Source organism: Felis catus, chromosome F2 (assembly GCF_018350175.1).
Source record: "Felis catus isolate Fca126 chromosome F2, F.catus_Fca126_mat1.0, whole genome shotgun sequence".
Taxonomy (NCBI): Eukaryota; Metazoa; Chordata; class Mammalia; order Carnivora; family Felidae; genus Felis; species Felis catus.
The window spans coordinates 44,624,555-44,635,720 of record NC_058385.1 but is presented as its reverse complement, the minus strand read 5'-3'; the positions used below and the strand labels follow the sequence as shown (position 1 = coordinate 44,635,720).

The window sequence follows — 11,166 nt, the reverse complement described above, 5'->3', positions numbered from 1 at the left end:
TATTCATGAATAAATTGTTGTGCCTTTGAGTCAACAGGAATTGGGCAGACTTACTGAATTAATGGACCCTTCTCTTCTTCTGGTCCTTTCCATGGCTGCGGCGAGGTGCATTTCTTCTACCTCTGTGAAATGCAGATGGAGTATCGGTTTCCCTAAATTGATCTGTTCTACATCACTGAATTTCAGCTATTTGCATTTTTATGCCAGAATCAAATCTAGCTCATTATTATTGTTGTGGAAAATAATTATAATCCTTTAATTGTCAAGGCACTTGACAATTTAAAAAAATATTCACAAATGTTACTTAATTCCATCCTCACTCTAACACGGAGGAGTAAGCAGAGTAGGACTTATCAAATGTACCTCCAGCTCCAAACTGCTCCTCTTTGCCAGATGGTACAGTGAAGTTCTTAATGGTTAGGTGTCTTGCCCACAGACACAAGGATAGAAACTGTGGAAGCAGGAAGAGAACCCAGCGTGAGTGGCTCGGCCAGTCCTGAGCTCAGGTCTCTTCGAGTCCTGTCTTCAAAGTCCGTTAAGGGGTTTGATCATCTTTGCCTTGCAGGCTCACTGTGGGTGATGGGTGTGTGGGGCCTGACATAGGCGAGTAGTTGGTTGCCCCCCGTTCTCCTCCCACCTCCAAGGGATTGCGGGGATTGCCGTCTGGAGGTCCTGCATCCACCAGGGCTGATATGTGAGGGCATAAAATTTACCTTTCCACCAGCCTGGAGGCTAAGGGGCCAGCAATCATACCACACAGCATGCACGCACACATACACGTGCACATGCGTGGCCTCCTCTTCCATGCTGGACTCCAGGGCTGGAACCAAACTTTGCTATCAGTGGTCCAACCCCTTCTTTTACGGAAGGGGAGTTCTACACTGAATTCTGGACTTCAGCTACACGGGAGGCGTTTGCATTCATTTGTGGCAGGACAACTATATACGCCATGCCTTATTTACCTCATCGGGGGTCAGAGGTCCCCCACCTGGTTTCAGTGAGGAACCACATTCAGGTGCAAGTAACAGAAGACTCAGCTGGAGCCATTTTCACAAACAACCTGCAGGAAGCTGTCTGGAAGCCCCAGTTCACTGTTCATCGGCGCTGGCTTCTGAGTGATTGTTTCTGTCTCTTCCTCATGCTGTTACCTGAGGGCCTCAAGAAGATGGTTGTACCTCCCAGCATGTGTCCGCATATCAGCCAGGAAGAAGGAAAGAGGACGGGACATTAGTAACAAACTTCTCCTTAATCTCATTGGCCTATGCTGTGAGTCTGACAGAAGGCTTCTCTGTCTGTCGGAGCCTGCTCGCCTGAGCACGGAACAGGTCAGGGGGACACCTGACCAGCCCTGACCCTCTCCCCAGGGGCAGCTGTCAGCCAACCGATAACTGGTAGGTACTGGCAGATCAATACCCCAGCTCCTTTGCCCCCATGGGGGTGGTGATTCTAAAACGTCTTTATTCTGCACTGTCTCCAAGAGTGCCCAGCGGGGGATTAAGCTTCAGTTTTGCTTAATATTACATCTCTCCTTGCCTCCCTTTCCTTCCTGGCACTGGCCTCCTGTCTCCCAATTAAACTACTTGCACTAGAATCATCCTCTCAGGGTCTGCTTTTGCAGGGGAGACCAATCTAAGGTGATGGGGAACCCCACGACCAGAGAACTTAAGCAGATTGTCCAGGGTTGCCAATAAGCGGGTATCCAGGATTCAGATCCAGAACGTACAGATTCAAAGGCTGACTTCCTAACTCCTATCCTGAACTGTGAGTGTCTGAAGGCCCCTGGCGTCAAGGGGGAACTGCAGCCAGACAGGGCCTACCTTCAAGCGGGGTGGGGGAGGGGGGAGACTGTGAGTGTGGGTGGAGCTGGGGAAGCATTTGGCTGCCCTGGGCTTCCCCCAAGTGTCGGCAGCTGTGGCAACAGCTGGGGGACAGGCTGATCACTCAGTTTTGAATTCTCCTTCGGAATTAGCTCAAGGCCATGAAAGCTGTCAAAGAAAGGTCAGGGCCTCCCTGGAGGCTTTCCTCCTTTTCTGGGGCTACAATGCATGCGTGAGGTCTCCTCCTTCAGCCTCCCACCCAGGGTCCCTCTGGAGGGGAGACAGCAGATGCTGGCCTCCTGGGGCTCTGTTTGGAAAATGTGCTCATCAGGGAAGGTTTACAGAGAACGAGCTGCATGTTCCTTCCCTGGGAAGAGCAAATCCCTCCTGGCAGTGTCTCTTCTAGGGCTGAAGGAACAGTCACAAACTGCCTCCCGGGCATGTCCTCCTCACCCAGCTGGCCCTGCACAGATACAGCCATCACGACTCTGGACGGGGGGAAGCAGATGACACATGCTGAACTCAGTAGAGGCCACCCCCGGACTTAGGATAGCAGGGCCCTCTTGATCCAGCAGACACAGAGGTAGAGGGTCTCCTGTGTGGCTCTGCCCTGCCCCTCCCACTGGGCACAGACCTTCTCCTCCTCTCAGAGACTCAGCCCCATTAGGTAAATGAGCCAGACCCCACGGAGCTCTGAATCCTCTGAACTCCAACAGGAATTGGTCGGGCACTAGGTCTGGCTTGAGTTATGCAGAGCCACGATAGTCCCTTTACAGGCTTGGGAAAAGGAGTCAGGAGCCTATGATTCAGCAGAAAGAACACAGGCTTTAGGGTTAGGTGGGCCTGGGCTCACATCCCAGCTCTGCCTCTCACCAAGATCCCTTAGGAAAAAGAAGATGGCGGTAATGAGCCTGCACCTCAGGGTTGTGGATGTCACATTTATGCAGCTGCTAAATACATACCAGGTGCTGAATAAATGGTAAAGCTATCGTTAATACTGTTAATATCGTTAATGATGCCTAGGGGAAAACAGGACAGGAAGGAGAGTGTGATTCTATTTGTGTGAAGTTGTCTTATACTGACAGGAGGTTTATCAAGACATGAATAGTAATTATCTCTGGGCAACGGGATTTAGGGGCCATTTTTACTTTCTTTTATTTGTCTGTGTGTCCCTTGAATATCTTTATAATGCATGTCCACATAAGAAAAATTGCCCATCTATAACCTCAATGGGTTCCAGTAAAGGTTGGATTCTTGATGCACTTGAACGTGAAAGTTCTGGATTAGGAGCGTGGGGGAAGCTGTATTACTCTTCATAGCAGGAGAAGGATTTGGGCTCCCAGAACAACCTGAAGCCCAACGGAGAGCGTAAGAGGATGGGGGGGAAAGAGGCAGCTAGTTAACAGAAGCCCATGTGGTCAGCAGCACGTATCTAAATTTTCCACACACTCAGATGGTTGGCGTGAGTAATTTTCACTGGGGGGCACTAAAATTGGGGCCCAACTTCACATACGAGTTAACATGGGGTAGGACAGAGGCAGCATCCGAGGACACATGACTCACAGCGAACAACCCATTTGATTCCTCCAGAATCAGCAGTAATCTTGGGAGGCCTCTTGAGCTCCCTGGAGCATAGACTTGCTCAAGCTTGAACCCAGTTGTCCTGGTTCTCTGTTGCTGCGTAACAAACCATCCCACACTTGGTGGCTTAAAGCACTGACAATCATTTATTATTCTCTCACATAGTTCTGGGGATTGAGTGGGCTCAGCAAGGTGGTTCTTGCTTGGAGTCCGCCCTGTGGTTGTATTCAGATGGCATTGCAGATGGCGGCGTGCCACAGTCTTCCGCACTCGTGTGTATGGCGCCTGGGCTACATAGGCTCACGCCGCTGGGGCCGGCGCAGCTGGAGCTCCTCAAGGATTTCTTTCTGTCCCCATGTGATGTCTCCACATGGTGTCTCCAGCTGGGCATCTTCACCGGGCCTGGACTTCTTACGTGGCCGTTCGTGGCTCCAAAGGCACATGTACTGAGAAAGAGGGAATGAGGTAGAAGCTGTACTGCCTTTCTGATCCAGCTTTGGGACTCACACAGTCACTTCTACTGCATTCTATCGGTCAAAGCATTCAAAAGGCCCACCCAGGCTCAAGGGGAGGTGACACAGACCCCATTTCTTGATGGAGGAATCACAGGGTTTTGGAGTGAGCATGTGGGATTGAAAATATTGTTGTGAGGGGTGTCTGGGTGGCTCAGTCGGTTGAGTGACTTCAGTTCAGGTCATCATCTCGCGGTTTGTGGGTTCAAGCCCCACATCAGGCTCTGTGCTGACAGCTCAGAACCTGGAGCCTGCTTCGGATTCTGTGTCTCCCTCTCTCTCTGCCGCACCCCCCCCCCCCCGCCACACACACACTCTGTCTCTCTCTTCTTCAAAAATAAACATTAAAAAAATTTTTTTAAAGACAATATTGTTGTGGCCATTTTTGGAAAACACAATCTGCCACAAGACATTTGATAGATTTTAAGGGGGCATGGCAGTCCCCAGCTGATATCTGAGTTACAATCAGGGAAAAATAAAACTTTCTTTCTTTCTTTCTTTCTTTCTTTCTTTCTTTCTTTCTTTCACCAAATATTAACAAAGTAGACTTCCACTCCAATCTGAGATTATTTAAAAGAACATGGATGATGAATAGGGACTTTGAGTGTAGCAGATTTGCTGGAATTGGCTGTGAAAATCATCATGAAAATGAACGAGCCAGAAAGAAAAATGTTACTCTCTTGTTCAAAACTCTTTCTGGATGGAGCTAGTGTGCTGGAAAATGGAACAGGAACATCCTGAGAGGGCCTGAGGGTCAGGAGGGTCAGATCTTGGCTATTAGCAGGATTTCATGGATGAATGACAGATTACTGAGATGAAATGTTCGGGACAGAGCCTGTGGTGGGTACGTGGAGGAGGGAGTTGAGGGACACCAACGTGAGCACAACAGGCACCTGCTTCTACACATGCACCCCCTTGGTGGGGACACTTGGGGTGGGGGGCCATGGCCTCGGAGGCCCAGGATCTCCTGTTCCATTTTAGACTCCCGCAGGTGAATCAAGGGCTTATGGAGTTTGCCTCTGTTCGTTGCTGGTGTCCCCAGACTCCCACCTCAGTGACCATCTCCTGTAAGTGGGGGCCCTTCATGGCAGGGACATCATTCTCTCTCTCCTGCTCTGCTTCCTGCTGACTCTGTGTTCTGAGCGCCCATAGTCAGACCTGGAATATCTGATCCTGGCCCTGGAGGAGCCTCAAGGTCATTTGGGTTGGAGAGCAGCTCTCTCTCACCTTCAGATCTGATGGGTGAGCATCGGCTTTTGTGTTGAAAAGGATTCTGAGGTTGCATTTGCACTCAGAGGAGAAGAAGGCCTACATGAATGGTCAGCAGAAGGTGTTCTGAAAACAGCTCCAGATTGTTTCAGTGTTGGGCAGCAACATACTTCTCAAAGCAGTTGGCCATCTAAATGTTCCTCCCATATTTTCAGGGCTAGCCTTCCGTACCCTCCTGTACCCACCCCTACCTTCCTAGGCCACACCCACACTTTCTGTACCCTATTCTCTGCTGACCTCAGTCGATGACATTTTTATTCTGATTCCTGTTTTTTTGTAAAGTTTTTTAAAAATGTTTATTTATTTTTGAGAGAGACAGAGACAGAGTGTGAACAGGGGAGGGGCAGAGAGAGATGGAGACACAGAATCTGAAGCAGGGTCCACGCTGTCAGCACAGAGCCCCACGCGGGGCTTGAACTCACGAACTGTGAGATCATGACCTGAGCTGAAGTCCGACACTTAACTGACTGAGCCACCCGGGCACCCTGGTTCTGATTCCTCTTCAAATAAGCTGTCTCTTTGATCTTCTTCACAGACCTTAGCAAGTGTGGAAAAGACCCTGGAGATCATCTAGTTCTATGGCCTTCTTTTACAAGTGAGGAAACTGAGGCCTAGAGAGGAGAAAGTAGATTTTCTTGCCCACATCCCCACCAACATCCCAACAAGAGCTTGCAAAGGGCCCTCTTAAGGCATGGTGCAAGCCTCCTTCCCCACTGCCAATATCGCTCTCCATTTCCTTCCTTGCGGTGGCCAGGCAATGCCGAAGACCGTGCCAAAGAGTGTCAACCAGGAACGTGTCTTCTTTCTTGAAATACATCGTGGATCAGCAGGCAGGCCCCTCAAGACCCCAGCAATGCAGCTTGCTCGGCCCAGCACATAGTAACCCAGAAACATATGTGGTGAGCAATAACAGTCATAAATTTTATGAGATTATGTGTTCCTAATGTGAGATTTCAGGCTGATCTGTTTGTTGAGCGATGCCAAGCTTCAGCATGATTCAATCAAGTTGTGCTTAATCTTCCCTTATTTACTCTGGGTGAGGGTGAGTCACAGAGTAAGTCTCTAGTCCAGTCTGCTGAACTAATTTACCCCAAGGATTTTGATGGACTGGTGATTTGTTTTCTCTGAATGTCCAGAGTTTATTTACTTATATCATTAGATGGGGTCTGGATTATATACAGTGAATATCTGTAGCCGGGCTGAGGACTAAGACCTCTCTGGGGAATCCACTAGGGACGGCAAGCGTCTTGGAAGTGGTCATGGCTTCTTGTCAGTCCTGGCCCAGTCATGCCAGATGTTTTGTCACCTGTATGTTAACTCACAGGATTTAACTCTGTGCTCCCTTTATCATAGAGAAAGCCATGTTGACCAATTCCCCATGCCTCTGACCCCGAGCCATGTGGATCTGGAAAGAAGGGGGAATACTGCCATCGCATCCAAAGATGTAAAAGTCTGGAAAATTTGCCCGAGGCTGGGAGTGACTCCAGCCATCAAGCATCTCCATCTCCTGGTGTCCAATTTTTTTAAGCCTCCGGGGAGATGGGAACATGTGGACGGAATTTGGGGCCTGTGTCCTTAATGCTTTTTTCTCCATGCTCCAAGGGGATGTCATATCCCTTTGTATGGAGAGCAGTGAGGACTGATCTATAGCCTGATTGTGACAGTTTGGGGAGATCCTGGCTTCCATGGATCAGGAGAAATGTGGGGTCTGGGCCTTCTAGGCTTGAGGCTACAATGGTAAGAGTTTCCTTAATTTCTACTTTGATCAGGGTACCAACTGTTGGGTTTGCTGGGGACCGAGGGGATTTCCAGGATGTGGGACTTTCAGTACAAGGAAAGTTCTGGGCAAACTGGGACAAGTTGGTCACCCTAACTTTGATGTCTTTTGTCTTTGGAAGTCAGGCCTTAAGATGAAGCCAGGCTTCGGTTGGGATAGAAGGGTAATTTTCCTTCCCAAGCAGCTGCTATAGGGACTCAGGCTCTAGGAAGACAGATCCCCCATGGCTTTAAAGGATGAAAATGTAAAGCCGAGTCCTGCCTAGTTTCTAGGTATTCGGTTCCGTTTTCCCTCTGCTGGGAGGCCGCGGCAGGCTTTCCTGCCCATGGTGGGGCATTGACAGCCTCTGAACCTACCTTAAAAGACGGAAAAGTCTACAGTCTGTGTGGGGAGGCAGATGAGCAGAAGCAGCTGTCATTAGGAAGAGGGTGTGACCCTGCTGAAGTGGCAGATTCTGAGGGTGGATGTCAACATTGCTGAAACCCTGATGGGCTGAAGCAGTTTCAACCTGGCAGCAGGTTTGGATTTATCTCTTGGGGAAGAAATATGGTTGTTTTGTTTTTTTTTGTTTTTTGTTTTTTGTTTTCCTTTTTTAGGGCTGAAAACTCAGACCACTATGGTGGGCCTTTTGGTTATAAGGGTACCACTGAAATTGTACACTGAAATCCTATAATACCCTGATTAACAGTGTAGAGCCTCACTGGAGCCACACCACTTGGGTTAAGGTCCTGGCTGCCATTTAATTTGACCTCGGGCAAGTAATATAACCTCTCTGGGCCTCAGTTTTCTAATCTATAAAATGGGCACACTGATACAGTGACTGTGAGGATTAAATTAATACATACAAAGAATTTAGAATGGGGCCTAGCACATAGTAATTACTCGAAAAAAAAAAAAATCTATGGACCCGGAATGAGATGGCTGAGTCAAACATACTCAGCCACCTTGTATGGTGGTATACGAAGTTGTCTCAGCTGTCGTCAGAATTGCACACCAGTGAAAGCTCTGTACTTAGGACCCATGGTGGCTTTTCACCTCTGCCGGCTGTTCTCACCACATCCCCCATTCTCTCTTGCTGCCTGGTCACTGCCTCCCAGGCTGGGGTGGACAGGCTGAGCTTCTTGCTTTGAACAGGGACCTCAACTGCAGAAAAGATCATTGACCACAGGCTGGCAGACATAAAAATTCCACGATGTCAATGGCAAAGGCCCTTCCCCAGGAATCCCTCCTGGTCGATCTCTGGCCTCCCACCCTGCAGGGCAGGCTTGCCTCCTCTCAGAGGATGATTTGACAACACCTTCTCACCGAGTCCAGACTCCAGCAGGAGGAAGCTCGCGTGCTTTCACCCCAACCCCTAGTCCACACAACAAGCCTCTGCAGACACACAACCCTCTCTGGACGCTTCTTAGGGCAATATGTTGAATTTCAGCTCCTGTGTTATTTTGGATATAGCACTAATTTTACTTAAAACATCTTGCCAAATTATCCCTGAGCAAATAAATTTAGTAGCGGATGTTTTTGAAAGCCTACCTTTGGCTTGAATTCTACAATCTTTGTCTTCATTAATACACCATTTTCTAAAAAAGAAGAGCCTAGAGTATCTAATTGAGTTTTTAGTGCCATAATGGCATAAACTCAACTTTCCCATCATGCATTTGACAATGTTTCAAATTTAAGTTTGGTAAATGTGTTTTTAATACACAAACCTATACAACTAACTGCCTTTCGGCTTCAAGGAAACATTGTGTATTGAAGCCAAAAGGCAGTTGTATAGATCATGGATGGTATAAATAAAATTCAGTGGTGTCAGGAGAGATTTTTGCTGCACCATTCACTACCGAGATGAAAATATCCAGTCAAGGAACAGAAAATTCCATAGAATCATTTTTTTTTTGAATCATCTATTTCAATCTGTCATGTTTTCCATGAGTATCTGCAGTATTGTGATAGCCATGGCCCCTCAAATTATCTTATTCTTGATTGTTTTTGTAGTTCCTCTACCAACACTGCTTATAATCCTTTTCCAGTTGTGTCATCTACTGGGAAAAAAAATCCCAAACCGTGTTTACATATAGAAATATTTGCATTTTGGGAATCCACAGTCTAACAAAAATTGCAATCTATAGTATATTCATCAGGGGTTGTGTCTCAAATACAACATCAAAGTTTGTAGCCAAAATAATGAATAATATTTAGCTCTTCTTACCTTATTCAGACCGGTTTTATTCATCGCATCTGCTACAATTTTAATTATTTAGTTTTGTATTTCATCCCCTAAATAGGTGCAATATTATTTTGTGTAAATATTTATATTATGCATAAATGCTCTGCCATAATATTATCAAATTTTTGCTCTGACTTCTGCCAAATGGATAAAATTCCCATTATCATGTTCATGCTCATAAAGTTTCTTGGATGCTCCTCGGCACACTAGACCTTGCCTGCCAAAAATTAAACCATGTATAATCTGCATTTGACAACAGCACAAATTTTTCTTCCTCACTTTTGTAATTTATTTGCAGCATTGATAGTTTTTTCTTTTAATCAGATTTTTTAAATTTCAGCTTTCCAATACTATTCGTCGGACTAGGCCAAGGAGTGCTTTGGGAGCAGGCAACACCAAGACTTCATGGCTTGACACAACCAAGGTTGATTCACGTTCGTGCAATACCCACTGCAGGACTGAGTGGCTTCTAGGACAGGTGCCTTCCTGTGGGGCGACCCAGTGATCCAGGTGGACAGAGATGCCACCACCCTTATGCTTTCCACTGGAACGTGTGGCCTCCTCGGTCAGTATGGCAGGCGAGGATGATGGAGGATCTGAGACCAACAATCAAATGCTTCAGTTCGGAAATGACAAGATCACGACTGTTCACTACCCATTGGCCAGACCTGGTCATGGAGGCTCTCCTGACTGCCAGAGGAGCAGAGATGTGAAATCCTCACACTTGCCTGGGAGGAGAAGAGAACCAAATAGGAGTAAGCATCAGACTTTTGTGCCACAGTATCTTAACATGCGTTCATGAGCACTTTATTTCATTCATTTTTACAAAGAATATGTGATAAATGCTGCCAGCCTTTGCACCCATTCCTCGTATTTTGTTTTTAACTATCCCCAAAGAATTAGCAATGTAGAGAAAAATATAGAATCCTTTGAGGAAGAATAAAGTAGCCATGATTAGTGACTTTTGGAAGAACTCATGCCTAAGAAGTTTATGAAAACTTCCTATTTCTAATGTCTTTTGGGAAGTTCAAGTTTTTATTTGAGGTTAAAAAAAAAGTTCAACAAGTGTATCCTCATCCATTATATGCAAATTATGTGGTCTCCCTGTCTTTAACTACATCCACTCTGTAAGTCCTCCAGCCCCTTTACATGTCTCCTAAAGATTTCTGGGAGCCCCTGGATATAGTTTTAAGGGTGCTTCTCCAGCTGATCCTGTGGGCTTCTGTTCAGTTCATTTTCTTCCTGCTCTGGCTACTCCTGTCACTGCTAAATGCTAAAACTATATCAACGTCCTCAAAGACACAACCCTCACTGCTACCAACCACTATACACATACTTTCTGTCTCGGTCTATTGGCTGACTGGTATTATGAAAACCTTGTGCTCCCAATATTTTAAGAAGTGGTAAAGAAATAGCTCTTTTAGTGCTCAGCCTCTGCATTGGTTAGCTAGAGCTATACAATAAACTACCTCCAAATACAGTGGCCTATAGAACAACAACTGTTTTGTTTTGTTTTGTTTTGTTTTTTAGCTTCTGATTCTATAGGTTGAAAGTTTAGGCTGGAATTAAATGGACAACTCCTCTGGTCTTAGCTGGGCTTCCTCTTGTGTCTGTGCATCAACTTTGCTGATCTTGACTGGACTCTTCCACATGTCTGGGGTCTCGGTTGGAATAACTGGGCTGACTAACTCTGGTTCACATGGCCTCTTATTCTCCGATGGGCTAGCTCACATGGATGAGGAGGAGTCCCAGGGGAAGGGAAAGAAGTGTGGAAGACATCTTAAAGCCTAGACTCAGAACTGGAAAATGTCTCTTCCAGTAGATTCTGTTGGCCAAAGAAAGTTACAGGATCAGCCCAGAATCAAGAAAATGGGAAATAGACTCCACCTCTTGATGGGAGAGCTACAAGGTTACATCACAAGGGCTGTGGGTACAGGGAGGAATAAAAGGCTGCTGCCATATTGGTAACACCTAACATCCTCCCCT

General features: G+C 46.7%; 1 long non-coding RNA gene across 1 annotated transcript; it reads left to right on the top strand.

The window, feature by feature from the left end:
* The first annotated feature begins 1,030 nt into the window (after positions 1-1,030).
* LOC123383076 lies at positions 1,031-10,040 on the top strand. Its single transcript, XR_006592398.1, has 3 exons — positions 1,031-1,391; positions 5,934-6,078; positions 9,521-10,040. It is a non-coding gene; the product is annotated as an uncharacterized LOC123383076 (long non-coding RNA).
* The last annotated feature ends 1,126 nt before the right edge of the window (positions 10,041-11,166 follow it).